Here is a 15,779-nt window from a genome sequence, read left to right as displayed (position 1 = left end):
AGGGTTGAGCCCTCAGGTTCGGGAAGCCGGCAGGGCTTACAGGAAAACCGGAACTGGAACTAGCAAGCAGGAACAACAGGAATCAGGATACAGAAGTGCCCCCAGGCACCTAGGCGAAAGCAAGGCAGACAGGCAGGGAATGTCCAGGTTCTGGCAATAGTCAGGTCTGGTCACAGGCAAAGAATATCCGGGTTCAGGCAGTAGTCGGGTCAGGTAGCAGGCAACGAGTAGTCAGATTGAGGCAATGGTCAGGTCAAGCAGCAAGCAGAGAATATCTGGGTACAGGCAGCAGTCAGGTCAGACAGCAGGCAGCGAGTAGTCAGATTGAGGCAATGGTCAGGTCAAGCAGCAAGCAGAGAATATCTGGGTACAGGCAGCAGTCAGGTCAGACAGCAGGCAGAGAGTAGTCAGATTCAGGCAATGGTCAGGTCAAGTAGCAAGACTATGGCTGGAGCTCCAGGAGCAAAGGAAAACACACACGGGGAAAACCAGAAAGCTAAACACAAGAAAACTAGTAAAACGGTACACAAGCTAACAAGAAAGCTATGCCCAAGCTAACTAGTCACAAGCTAGAAACTCACACTAAGCAAAACACAGGAGAACTAGTAAAGCTGTGTCACGTCTGTGGCCGTGACCACCCTCAACCTTACCTTCTTTCTGGGGGTCAGCAGCTCTGCTGGCTTCTGTCTGTCTTTGTGTTAGTTTTGTCTCTGTCTGGGTGTGCTGATTGCTTCACTAGACCTCACCTGTGTGGGCTATGCCTCTGTAGGGAGCCAGCATCTAAGATGGCTGCCACAGGCTCTGTGCCAGCTTCTAAGATGGCTCCTGCTTGTCTTTCCTGTGGGCTCACTTCCTATGTGTGTCAAGCCTCTCTTTGGGGTCAGTGTACTTCCTGCTTCTGTCCTGCTGCTGGTGACTCATCAGTGAGAGCCTTCATAAGGAAGTGCTGTGCTTGCAGTCAGGGCCTTTGCATAGTGTTATGCTCTTAGGCCAGGTCAGGTTAGTAAGTGTCTGCTGCACTACTGCTTAGCCTCTCTCTGGGTTCCTGCCCAGCTTCTTTCTGTGTCTGTGTGTCTGTGTCTGTTGTCCTTCTGTTGGGGGTCTTCCCTGCCACTGTCTGTCTGTGGACTGCGGGTCCTTCCTGGCTTACCCTGTGTTTGAGGTGAAGCCTCCACTCCAGGCTTACCCTGTGTTGGGGTGAGCCTCTGTCCCTGGCTTACCCTGTGTTTGGGGTGAAGCCTCTGCTCCAGGCTTACCCTGTGTTGGGGTGAAGCCTCTGTCCCTGGCTTACTCTGGGTTGGGGTGAAGCCTTTGTCCGGGTTTGTTCTCTGTCTGTATGCGAAGCCTCAGCCTTTGTGAGTTCCCCAGTCAGTGTGTGGAACGGCTGTGGCTTCAGACCCTTGGCCTGTATTCCTGGTTTACTCTGTTTGCTCTGCTGCCTGCCCAAGACCCTTGGCCTGTTCTTCCTGGTTTACTCTGTCTGTTCTCCTGTCTGCCCAAAGACCCTTGGCCTGATATTCCTGGTTACTCTGTTTGCTCTGCTGCCAGCCCAAGACCCTTGGCCTGTTCTTCCTGGTTTGCTCTCTTCAGGGCCGGTCTTAGGCTGAGGCGACCGAGGTGGCCGCATAGGGCCCCGCGCGGTGCGCCTCAGTCAGCCTTTTCCCAGGGCCGGCGGCGATCCGACGACATGCTATTCTGCCCGCCCTGGCACCCTCTTCTCCCCCCAACCAACAAGGATCCTTTTCTTTTAAATTTACCCTCTGTCGCCGACTCGCTGGAATCCGCCCGAGGGAATGAACGAATCAGGAAGCTTCTGCATTCTGCTAGAGACATGGGGGGCACTCGGGAGGGGAGGAGCGCTTTCAGCGACGCTGCCTGCTGTGCTGTCCAGTCAGATTCCAGCGAGTCGGCGACAGAGGGTAAATTTAAAAGAAAAAGGATCCTTGTTGGTTGGGGGGAGAAGAGGGCACCAGGGCGGGCAGGCAGTTGAACATGGGAGCGGGAGGGCAAGAGATAGAGGACCTGGACATGGATGGCAGGGCTCAGGGAGAGAGGGGGATTGCTGGATAGGGATGAATGGAGGGGGCAGGGGAGAGGAGCATGGATGGGAGAGGGCAGGGCTCAGGGAGAGAGGGGAATTGCTGGATATAGGGATGATGAATTGAGGGTGCAGGGGACAGAGAAGAGCATGGATGGGAGGAGGGCAGGGCTCAGGGAAAGAGGGGAATTGCTGGATAGGGATGAATGGAGGGGGCAGGGGACAGAGGAGCATGGGAGGGCAGGGCTCAGGGAGAGAGGGGAATTGCTGGATAGGGATGATGAATGGAGGGGGCAGGGGACAGAGAGGAGCATGGATGGGAGGGCAGGGCTCAGGGAGAGAGGGGAATTGCTGGATAGGGATGAATGGAGGGGGCAGGGGACAGAGGAGCATGGGAGGGCAGGGCTCAGGGAGAGAGGGGAATTGCTGGATAGGGATGAATGGAGGGGGCAGGGGACAGAGGAGCATGGATGGGAGGGCAGGGCTCAGGGAGAGAGGGGAATTGCTGGACATGGAGGGCAGGGGAGAGAGGAGAAATGTTGGGCACGAATGGAGGGAAGGAAAGACAAAGGAAGGAGATGCACATGGATGGAGGGGAAGGGATAGAGGAGAAATGCTGGACATGGATGTAGGGGAGGGGAGGAAAGTAGAAACACATGGAAGGAGGGGAGTGAGGAGAAATGCTGGATATGCATGGAGGGGAAATTGCTGAATTTAAGGGCTGGATCGGAACACTTTGAAGGCAGATGCTGAAACTCGAGAAAGGATAGGGACAGGGCTACAGATGGTAGACAGGACACATAAGGACACAGGAGGATGGTGGACATGGTGAGAGAAAAAATATCAAATGGAAAGAAGACACTGCATAAAACAGAAGACACTGGGACCAAAGCGAATAGAAAAACCAAATGATCAGACAACAAAGGTAGAAAAAAGTATTTTATTCAGAATTTATTAATTGGAATATGTCAGCTTTTGGAAATGTGCATCTGTGATATTTTGCATGTAAGTTTCAATTTTTCTAGTATTGCTGCTTGCTGAGTCTGACTTCTTGAGGTAACTTTCCAGTTCAGTATTTTGCCTTCATATCTGTTGTGTCATGTGTTTTTCATGTGTGATCAAGGTGCAGTATCCTACTAGCGTGTAGCATTTGCAGCCCTTTTTGTCTTGTTTTTTTTTTTTACGAGGTAGTGTACTGGTGTTTTAGAGCCCAGTGTAATTACAGTTCTGACTTTCCACGCATAAGGTTGTGCTCGTCCTGTCCTTGGAATTAGTGCTGTTATGGTTTGGTAAGGTTATGAGTGTGTTTTTGCACAAGTTTGTGTATAGTGTTTTGCAGTGGAGAGATTGTGTGTCCACACTTCTGACCCCCCCTCCCCGGGGTTATGAGAATTGGAACTACTAATTGTAGTGGACTTGAACTGAATAATTTCTGGGGAGGGGGAGTTTCATGATAGCATTGTGTTTATTATTTCAATCAGTTTTTCTGTACAAGTTTAGCTTCATTTGTCTTTATTTGAAATTTCATAAATAAAACATTTTCTAAAAATTGAATAATATTATCAATGGGGTGGAGCTGGGTTAGGGGCAGGGCTAGGATGGGCCGGGCTAGGATGGGGCCCCACCAAATTGGTCTGCATAGGGCCCCGCACTTGCTAAGACCGGCCCTGGCTCTCTTTACCCTAAGTCCTGCCTTGCCTAGCCTGTGTGCCTACCCTGCTTGTATATCCTGAGTATACAGTGGTGGAAATAAGTATTTGATCCCTTGCTGATTTTGTAAGTTTGCCCACTGACAAAGACATGAGCAGCCCATAATTGAAGGGTAGGTTATTGGTAACAGTGAGAGATAGCACATCACAAATTAAATCCGGAAAATCACATTGTGGAAAGTATATGAATTTATTTGCATTCTGCAGAGGGAAATAAGTATTTGATCCCCCACCAACCAGTAAGAGATCTGGCCCCTACAGACCAGGTAGATGCTCCAAATCAACTCGTTACCTGCATGACAGACAGCTGTCGGCAATGGTCACCTGTATGAAAGACACCTGTCCACAGACTCAGTGAATCAGTCAGACTCTAACCTCTACAAAATGGCCAAGAGCAAGGAGCTGTCTAAGGATGTCAGGGACAAGATCATACACCTGCACAAGGCTGGAATGGGCTACAAAACCATCAGTAAGACGCTGGGCGAGAAGGAGACAACTGTTGGTGCCATAGTAAGAAAATGGAAGAAGTACAAAATGACTGTCAATCGACAAAGATCTGGGGCTCCACGCAAAATCTCACCTCGTGGGGTATCCTTGATCATGAGGAAGGTTAGAAATCAGCCTACAACTACAAGGGGGGAACTTGTCAATGATCTCAAGGCAGCTGGGACCACTGTCACCACGAAAACCATTGGTAACACATTACGACATAACGGATTGCAATCCTGCAGTGCCCGCAAGGTCCCCCTGCTCCGGAAGGCACATGTGACGGCCCGTCTGAAGTTTGCCAGTGAACACCTGGATGATGCCGAGAGTGATTGGGAGAAGGTGCTGTGGTCAGATGAGACAAAAATTGAGCTCTTTGGCATGAACTCAACTCGCCGTGTTTGGAGGAAGAGAAATGCTGCCTATGACCCAAAGAACACCGTCCCCACTGTCAAGCATGGAGGTGGAAATGTTATGTTTTGGGGGTGTTTCTCTGCTAAGGGCACAGGACTACTTCACCGCATCAATGGGAGAATGGATGGGGCCATGTACCGTACAATTCTGAGTGACAACCTCCTTCCCTCCGCCAGGGCCTTAAAAATGGGTCGTGGCTGGGTCTTCCAGCACGACAATGACCCAAAACATACAGCCAAGGCAACAAAGGAGTGGCTCAGGAAGAAGCACATTAGGGTCATGGAGTGGCCTAGCCAGTCACCAGACCTTAATCCCATTGAAAACTTATGGAGGGAGCTGAAGCTGCGAGTTGCCAAGCGACAGCCCAGAACTCTTAATGATTTAGAGATGATCTGCAAAGAGGAGTGGACCAAAATTCCTCCTGACATGTGTGCAAACCTCATCATCAACTACAGAAGATGTCTGACCGCTGTGCTTGCCAACAAGGGTTTTGCCACCAAGTATTAGGTCTTGTTTGCCAGAGGGATTAAATACTTATTTCCCTCTGCAGAATGCAAATAAATTCATATACTTTCCACAATGTGATTTTCCGGATTTAATTTGTGATGTGCTATCTCTCACTGTTACCAATAACCTACCCTTCAATTATGGGCTGCTCATGTCTTTGTCAGTGGGCAAACTTACAAAATCAGCAAGGGATCAAATACTTATTTCCACCACTGTATATCCTGAATCCTGTATCTGTCTAGCTAGTGTGTGTTTCCTGGGTGGTTATTCCTGTATCCTGTCTCCACCTAGCTAGAGGGTTTACCCTGTGGGTATTCCCGGATCCCCGTTCTGCCTAGTGTGTATGCTGCCCTAGTCCTTGCTCCTGCTAGGCTTCTGTACACCTTGTGTTCCTTGGTCTGTCTTCTGGGTCTTGCTAGTGGCTGTGCAGCAGCACACTGTCTGTGTTTAGTTCCTAGTCTGGTCTCCCTCGTGTATCCCAGACCCAGAGTGGGTCCTCTGGATCTTCAGTTCCTGCCTTATCTCGCAAGTCCTGCCGGCCACCTACACTTCGGAGCTGAACTCCGGAGGAACGGTGGCTAAGTGCAGGTGAAGCTGTTCCTGTTTCGTCTGTTCTAGTTGCCTGCCTTGTACTACTCCAGTCAAGAGTTCCAGTACTGCTCTTCGGGGTATCCAGTTCCAAGGTGGTCTTGCCTGCCGCTGCCGCTCCTCGGCAGTGGCCCAAGGGCTCACGAACTCCAGTCCTGCCTTGAGGACCTGACAGGATGCCAAGGCCCTCAAGAACGCAACAAGCTGTACACAAGCTAATAAGCAAAGCTATGCCCAGGAACTCACACAACACAACACACAGGAGAACATGTAAAGCTGTACACAAGCCAACAAGAAAAGCTATGCCCAAGTTACTAGTAACAAGCTAGAAACTCAAGGTTAGCAGTGCACAGAGCACTCTAACATACCAGGGGCCTTAGATGATGCAAAGGCCAAGGCTGCAGTCTCTAAGTGATTAATAAAGCCCTTCAACACCTGAGGAGCAGCTGCAGCCATCAGTAAGCAACTACGGAGGCTGTCCAGGCACAAACAAGAGAGACAAGTCTGGCAGCCTGGAAGAACCGGACCGAGCTAAAGTCTGGAACGGGTAGGAACAGCAAGACAAACTATGGCAGCCACTGACTCTGGCCACCAGCGGGTGAGAGGAGCACAAACCAAGGAGCAGGCACACAGAACATAGAGAGACTTAGAATACCTAGGTGCAGCACAGAGAAGCAAACAGAGCCAGGCTGGAGACAGAGGTAGAGCTAACTCAGGCAGTACCCCCAGGTGCAGTAGAGTGGAGTAATTAGAGCCATGCTGGAAGCAGCCAGCACACAGAAGGAAAACGACTCCAGAAAGGATAGGCAGAAGCCAGCTTAGAAGCTGACCCCCAGAAATAAGGTAAGTCTGAGGGTGGTCACGGCCACAGACGTGACAGTGAAAAAGAATAAGAAGTGCTTACTGTAAAAATATACATACGCTAATGTCAGTATTGATTAATTTATTAATAGACCAGGAACACTTGCAAAGTTGCGAGTAATTGTTGCTATTTTGTTACCTGCTGAGTCTTGACAAAATATGTAGAAACAGAGCATTAAAATATCGATGAAATCTTTCTCTGTGAAACAAATGATAAAAAAGGAAGCCATATTACTAAAAACATGAGCTGCCTCAAGCTGGTATGCTAATGATTCCTAAAAACATCTGCTAGTTTTATGACCATAAGAATGAAACAAATTAAAATGATGCTGCTATCCACATTTTGAATGAGCTGACTTGAAAAATAAAAACCTTACATATGTAACGAGAGGACGATGATGACATGCTAAATGTGGCATGCAGAGTCCAAAATAGATGCTCCTCGAAATACTACTACAATGAACTAATAAAAGAAAACATTACTGCAATCTTACAGGAGTTAGAAACTTTCTAACAAAAATACTGCCTTGCCCGCCAAAAACCGTTATGCAAATAATATACAAGGTTGCAGTACTTTGCTGCTGAATCACTGCATTAACTGTTTCTCACGTGGAATATGACATTCAAAATAACCACTAGTATTAAAAACATACCGTGTTATCTGTACAAATGTTTGTATAATGGAAAACCAATAAGTGGCAGTAGTGTTTAAATAAAGGAAAACCTATAAACGGAAGTAGCCACTAACTTCAGATGCTTGACATTAAATGAATCTACAAATTTGAATGAGAACCCGCTACTTAATTTCTTTCTGCCTTCCAAAGCAACATGTGTGGGAAGTGACTGTCACTGGTGTTCTCACCAACAATATATGCTCTGCCATGAGTGGCTCTCAATAATATATACTCTTAAAGAAGCATGCATAATAGTGATGTCAACAGAATAAATTATGACTTCAATGTGCTTTTACATATTTTGTCAAGACTCAGCAGGTTACAAAATATTAACAATCACTCGCAACTTCGCATGTGTTGGTGATCTATTATAAATTACTACTACTACATCAATACTCACATTAGCATATGTATATTTTTACGGTAAGGACTTCTTAATCTTTTTCACTCACTTTTCTGTACACAGGCATGTATTTTGTGGATTTTAAGCTTATATAAATTGGCTTTTGATGTATTTTATTAATGTCTGTCTATGTAGTGTTTTAATTATTTTATTTTTTACTTATTGTTGTATTATATGTGTTATCTTTTTGAAGGTGACTCCTGAAGAAGGCTTGTTGAGCCGAAACACAGACTATGTTGAGTTTACGTGTCTGGGACTCGCTTTATTAAAACCACGTTTTAAAGCACATTGGAGCGTCGTGATACATTATTTCTTTCCACTCTTGTCTTTGTTCCATTAGCACATACAACCCCATTCCTGGGTGTAGTTTAGAACAGGCTCTACGTTGGCAGATCCTGTTCTAAAGAGCTAGTGAAACTTGACATGTCCTGACTTGGTCATCTCAACTCTGATTTGTGTTTTCTATCTAAAATGTGCCTCCACATATTCAAAAAGAAAAAGGGAGAACCACAGCACAGTTTATAATTCCCAAATAAAATTAGCTATAATAATTCTGTTTGGGTATTATAAACTGTATTGTGGTTCCCAATTTTCTTTTTAGTTTCTTAGAGGCCCTTTTACTAAGCTGCGTAAAAGGGGCCCTGCGCTAGCGGCGGCAGCTGCTTTTGCCGCTCACCAGGGCCCCTTTTACCGCAGCAGGTGAAAATAGTCAAACATGAAATGGCCGTGCGGTTTGCACTTGCAGACTCCTGCTCTTTCTCTACCCTTGGTTTCTTACGATGCCTGGACTTCTTTTCCCTCCATCCCAATGGTTCCCAAATTATGGATCGGCATCCTGAATGGGGTCACAGAAACAAAGCCGTTCCCCCTCCCTGTAGACCTCCACTGTGACTCATACCCAGTAGTTGCAGACAACATTGGGCCTTTGAGTCAGTGAATATCTGCAGGCCCTGTCCTCTACTTCCGTGTGGGCTTCTTGTTAAGCTAGGAATTCATGCAGAGTATTGGAGTCTGTGAGCACATACTGACACACAGGGTCCTGTGCTAACTGCTTTTACTGTTGCCCGCTGCTGCTGCCGCCTTAATGTTTTTGGATAAGTAGGGAGATGGAGGGATGCATGACGGAAAGGAGGTTTAATATTTTGTTTTCATCATTGGGGTTATGTGAATCTTTAAAGTGTTAAAATGGGGCTATATTGGATAAAAGTTTGGGATGTGCTGCTCTGTCCTGCCCCTTTCCCGTACCCTCTACATCAGGGGTGTCGAACCTCAGGGTTTAGGATTTCCTCAATGAATATGCATCACAGAATACTAAAACAGGGTATCTATATTCCAATATTGCTGTAGAACATGCTACTACATAATATATCAATCACAACTATACACAATTCTAAACCTTTATTATTATCAAGTGTTATCAGAATTTATAATAACTGGTCTCAGCAATTCTCCAGGCTGGAACAACTACAGTCATCAACAGACTTGCTGAGATACTGTCGATACATCAACAGTTCATCCACAGTTCTCCATTCAATTGAAGATTTAACCACCCCTATAAGAGTCCCACTGCAGATGTAATAAACTCCAGGCTCTACAGAGTTCTAAGCATAAAAGGCATCAGATATACACTTTTGTCGATAATCTCTTGTTGTCACCAGCACCACATCCCTCAGAATATGACTATTGTCAGTCAGCAGAAATATTCTCAAGGTACAGGAATCTTTCTGGCATCAGATTAAACCCTCATCTCAAATATGACCCAATACAGCTGCAGTGGGTCTCTTATAGGGTTGGTCAAATCTTCAATTGAATGGAGAACTGTGGATGAACTGTTGATGTATCGACAGTATCTCAGCTAGTCTGTTGATGACTGCAGTTGTTCCAGCCTGGAGAATTGCTGAGACCAGCTATTATAAATTCTTCTGTTTTGTCACCAGTTATGTTACATACTATACGACAAATTACAATGTAATATTGTTCTGTTAGGAATATATGCTAGTGGAATCTATGCGAGAATGATGAGTTATGCTATGAGTGGTGAGATTGCAGTATGGGGATGGAATAATTTATAGGTTTTAATTTTTATGTATTGAGTAACACTATGTTTAAACATCTGATAATAATAAAGGTTTGGAATTGTGTATAGTTGTGATTGATATATTATGCAATGAATATGCATGAGATCTGTTTGCATACAATTGAGGTAGCGCATCCAAATAGATCTTATGCATATTCATTGGGGAAATCTTGAAAACCCGACTGGAATAGGACCGATGTTGGACAACCCTGCTCAACAAACAAGTACAGGAGAAAGCAGAAGCCAGTGCAGTGCAAACTGCTAGCTTGATTAGTTACCTTGATTGCAGCACAACCATGGCCAGTAAGGTAGTATGGTAATGGCTAAGGCCATGCTCCTCTTCTCTCTCTACCAACTGCCTAACTGCTCCCTCATAAACCACAGCTCATTTCACATAAACAAATTGCATTGCAATCTCTTGGAAGTCGCCCCCCTCTCCCAGTTCCTTAATCCTTCCCAAGCCTTACCAAAATCTCCCTAGGATCTAGGGGAGAGAGGAGTGATCCCCAATCATTCCTGCCCCTCTCACACCTGCAGTCAGAACACAGCAGGAGGTAGGGAGCCCAGGAACGGCCTGCTGAAGCTGAGGAGACAGCAAAATAAAGGAGCAGCACACACACCTGCACATTCATACACACCCACTTGCAGACCAGAAACAGGAAATGGATCTCCCCATTAGGATCTGTTCGATGTTTCTTCCAAGTAACCAGGATTGGCCACCAGCAAAGACAGAATGCTGAGCTTGGTGGACTGTTGGGCTGAGCCAGCATTGTATTCCTTATGTTCTTGTAAACCTCATCAGTTTGGAGTGGTCCACCAGGGTTTTTTATACAATGCTTGGCACACCTTCAAAGAAGTAATACTGATGTGCAGGGTTATTTTCGCCAGTTACTGTACTCGGGTCCAGGTTAGGACCAGTGTAACTGGACAAATTGATCCACCCTCTCCACTTATTACCAGTATTTAATAATTCAGTCCAGGCCAGAATTGAGGTTTTCAACCAAAGGTTTACTAAAAAAAAAAAAAAAAAATCAAGCAAAAGAACAAACTTTGCAACAACAAGAGTAGTAGAGGCAGAGAGCGAAATAACATCAGTCACTAAGGGGGTTTACCGCTCGTTCTTCCAGGACTTCCGCCAGTCCAACGCAGCTGTTGATGGTAGTACTGCCGCAAGTGTGCATCATTTCTTAGCAAAAAAGAAAACCCCTGGAAATGGCTTGCGCGGCAATAACCTGGCGGTAATTGGATATCATCGCGCACTGTCTGATTATTGCCCGGTTAGAGCGGGAGCACTTATTGCCACCTCAATGGGTGGCAGTAAGGGCTCCCCACTGCATGGCTACGTGGTAAGAGTTATCTCATCACGTGGTCATTTTTTGGGGGGGGAGGCTTTTACAAGCTGTGGAAAAGCAGCTGTGGTGAGTGGGAAAAACAGCCCCCACCGCTAGTGAAGGGCCATTTCTTGCAGCTTGGTAAAAGGACCCCTAAATTCTCTCAGGACTCTCCAATCTCCAAGAGACTCCTTTTTCATACTTTTCATAAACATTTCTCAGAGTTTCACTGAATCCAGAAGTTCCCCCCAAAAAAACAGGAAGGCAGATGGTCCACAAGATCCAGACCCTCATATTCTGTTGCTAAACTCAGATGTGCCTGGCTTTTCTCCTTCGGATCCAAGGGAGATCCATTGCATCCTCTTCTTTCCAGGACCAGTGGCTACCTGCTGCTCTCTTGACCTGCAGAGCTACTTAATTTCTTCCAGGGAAGTGAAGAGGATTAAACAATCCCTGTCACCTCTCAACAGGCCTTGGTTCACTGTGGTAGCAATAACTAGACTAGCCAAAGACCCTTGTTCTCTTGCAGTATGATGCAATGGCTATGTCATCAGACACCACAGACAGACATCAACCTTAGGGTTTGGATTTTATGCCAGTCTCAGATTTTCTCCAAAATGGTCTTTTCCTACCATTAGCTCACTGGGCAGGAGAACACTCCTTTTGCTGTGGAAACAATTGGGGAGGTGGGGGAGACAAACAGTAAAATATTTTAGTAGAGCTACGAGGTCTCTACCACCCTTCTTAGGGATCCCTACAGTCTTTTTAAAGGCAGTCTATCAAATAATCGAACAAATTCAATGTCATTAAAATGTCAACATCTTTTCAACCACACCACTCATAACAGAAAAGCACATTTATTTATTTACGAGATATTTGATAACCCACACACTTGAGATAGACATCCAGACAGTGTAATACAATAGGCTAAATTATGATGGATGCGAGACATGACAGAAAATCAACACTTGAATCAGAAGACACAAAGTGGGGGAGGGGGAGGAGCCGGTAAAAGCATGAAGCATAGCACAGCAGTAATTACCAGAAATGTTAATCAATGCAGGACACAAAAGAGAAAAGGGAAGAATATCAACATTATATAAAAAAATGAACTGAGAGAGAATAAGCTTGATGGAAAAGTCAAGTTTTAAAGAGAGGGCTAAACTTCTTTAAGAAAGGATCAGCACAAAGGTCTAAAGGATGCTGTTTTCATAGAGAAAAAAGTTCTCAAATAGCAATGTAAAGCAAAATCAAGAGACCCAAGTCAAGCCCCAGAAAGCATTGCAAGAAATACAAAGGAGAAATACCTGAATACCTGACTTGCCCCTCAGTCAGGGCTGCAGGCTAAGCTCCCTGGGTCAGTTACCTGGGACCAGGGCTCACAAAAACAGATTGTACTTCAGAGGAGTTTGGAGTAGGCTGAGGCTGGGCTAAATCCTGATAGGCTGAAGGGTAGTTTCCTTTTGGGACGGGTCACAGTTCACTCTTACAAGAATGACCAGGAGTCTTCAGGGTGAACTGTTAACTCTTTTTACTGAACAACACCTGGAGGCAGTACATGCAAATCTCTCTCATAAATATTCATTGTGGATATCCCCAAACCCTGACTGGCTGGGATCCCTCTGAGACCAGGTTTGAGAACCACTGCACTAGTCTATCATGTCTCATACTCAATCCATATCAGAGGCTGATGTGCCCCCACCTGCCACAGTAGCTATACCATCTGGAAAGCTGTTTTCCATACTTCATGCTGATACTGATGCAGAGCTGGAAACCAGTTCACTCACTAGAATTTAAACATATTTTATGAGGGAGGGGTTCCCATGCAGTCCCTGATAGCAGACCTCTCTGGCAATAACTATAACTAACTCTGTAGCAGTTCACCTATAATGCTGTATTGTTCCATGGAGGCTGTTCAGTGTTGGTGAGGAACCTTTACAAACTCTTCCTTTTCTAGTGTCAATATTGCTAAACCACCAAGGCAAAGACAATAAAACTGTCAGTAACCAATGAAAGACACCTTGCATGCCCTCTCATTAGGATGTCTTCTCAAATCTCCAATATTTTATGTTCTGAAAGCTGCCCTGTCAGTAACAAGACATCATGAAATGTTCACATATCTTTGATTTTATTTGCCCAGTTTTTCTGAACAGCTATTTGTCACAATCTTCTTTCTAGCCTCAGGTTGGAGCAAGCAAGCAGAACTACATAAAAGGAATCAGAACAGGGGGTTAGATCTCACATAAAAGAGGCTAGCTACTTCTTTTGACTTAGAGGACAGATGAGGAAAAGATAGAGACTTTGGTAGGTCTTTTTATTTATTTATTTATTTATTTATTCAACAAGTACTACAGCTCCTGCAACTGAAGTATGGCCGGGAACCATTGTATCACTAAAGCTGTTGTCCCATTAAAGTTTCTGCCTCTTCAAGGAAATGGTTCTTGAAGCATCAAGGATCTCCAGCAGACGAGGAAGAAGAAACTGTACTGACAGAGGACAACTGAATAGAGATCAGCAGAGCCTGCAGAATCAACACCAGAATTCCACTTTCTCTTGAGCTGGTGAACCCAGTATACAGTCCTAAAACTAGAGGAGGTGAGAACATCCCAGGAGCAGGAAAACCTGAGCTCAAAACCCCCTAAGTTGCCTCCTATGGGGGTGTCCAGAGGCATCCGTCTGCTTACCAGAGAAGGTGTCCTGGGGGGGTGTGCTGTCTACATGGTGCCAAGATGCAAGGTGTTGCAGAGAGTTGCCAAGACTTATCATACCTATGGACTATTATCCTATGCTGCTCATCCATGTTGGCACAAATGATACTGCTAGGTATCTCGCCAAATGTATCAATTGACTTCATGGCTCTGAAAAAGAGGGTGAAGAAGCTAGGTGCACAGGTGGTATTCTTATCAATCCTCCATGTTGAGGGTAAAGACCAAAGCAAAGAGGTTTGCATCCTGGAGATAAGTGCAAAGCTGTAGAAATGGTGTCATTGTTGGCATTTGACTTCCTTGGCAATGGGATAATTTTTCAAGGACTGCTGAGCAGAGATGGTATCCACCTATCGAAGAAGGGATGAAATGTCTACCACAGTAGACTGGCTAACCTACCCAAGAGGGCTTTAAACTAGGATTCTCAGTGTTAGGTGAACAGAGCCCTCAGATGAAGAGTCAAGAGTAAGACAATAAGACAAGCACAAATAGAAATGGAAGTGAGGTAGACCTTGAATGATTATCAGAAGACTGTGTTTGTGAGGAGCTTGTTAAACTAAATGTAGATAAAGAGATCCAAGGACACCATAAGAACTTAGGAAAATTCTGGTGGCTTTATTGTCTGGCATTTTCAGTGCTTCTTTTTCAGTTGGGTGTGGTCCTGAAGGACTGGAGAAGGATGGAAAAGGGTGGATGTAGTCCCTCTCCAGAAAAGCAGAATCAAGGAGGTGGTTGGGAGCTACAGGCCAGTTTGTCTGACCTCTGGGGTGGATAAAGAGAAATGCTTCCAAAAGAGAGGATAGTGCATTTTCTGGAATCCAATAGAGGTAACATCGTTTTACTTGTGGTAGGTCTTGTCAGCTTAATCTGATTAATTTATTTAACTACACCAGAGGTTTGGATTGAAGGACAGAGCTAGGCATGGAGGCTCATTTCAAAGCATTTAGACTTACAAAGTTCTGTGGAGGGGCATAATCGAACAAAAACGTCTATCTCCATGGGCGTTTATCTCCGAGAACGGGTCTGTGAAGGGGCGGACCGAACCCTATTTTCGCAAAAAATAGACGTCCATGTTTTATTTGACAATTTGTGAGCTGGGCGTTTTTGTTTTTCAGCGATAATGGAAAATGAAAGCGCCCAGCTCAAAAACAAATAAAACCAAGGCATTTGTTCGTGGGAGGGGCCAGGATTCATAGTGCACTGGTCCCCCTCACATGCCAGGACACCAACCGGGCACCCTGGGGGGCACTTTTACAAAAAAAAAAAAAAAGGTAAAAGAGCTCCCAGGTGCATAGCACCCTTCCCTTGTGTGTTGAGCCCCCCAAATCCCCCTCAAAACCCACTGCCCACAAGTCTACACCATTACTATAGCCCTAAGGGTTGAAGGGGGGCACCTACATGTGGGTACAGTGGGTTTGGGGGTTTGGACGACTAATAAGCATTAAGCAGCACAATTGTAACAGGTAGGGGGGGATGGGCCTGGGTCCACCTGCCTGAAGTCCACTGCACCCCCTAACAACTGCTCCAGGGACCTGCATACTGCTGCCAGGGAGGTGGGTATGACATTTGATGGTGAAAATAAAAAGTTGTGAAACATCATTTTTTGTGATGGGAGGGGGTTAGTGACCACTGGGGGAGTCAGGGGAGGTCATCCCCGATTCCCTCTGGGGGTAATCTGGTCATTTAGGGCATTTTGGGGGCCTTATTCGTGAAAAAACAGGGTCCAGGAAAAGTGCCCTAAATTCTAGCTACAAACGCAAACTTTTTTTCCATTATCGGCGAAAGGCGCCCATCTCTGTTCGGGTGATAACCATGCCCCAGTCCCGCCTTCACCACGCCTCCGACACGCCCCCATCAACTTTGTATGCTTCCACGATGGAGTGTAGTTGAAATCGTCCAAGGTCGGCTTTCGATTATACCGCGTTATTCGTTTTAGTGAGATAAACGTCCATCTCCCGATTTAGGTCGGAACTTGGGCGTTTTTCT

Source organism: Microcaecilia unicolor, chromosome 4 (genome assembly GCF_901765095.1).
Source record: "Microcaecilia unicolor chromosome 4, aMicUni1.1, whole genome shotgun sequence".
Lineage (NCBI taxonomy): Eukaryota > Metazoa > Chordata > Amphibia > Gymnophiona > Siphonopidae > Microcaecilia > Microcaecilia unicolor.
This window is presented reverse-complemented; position numbering follows the sequence as displayed.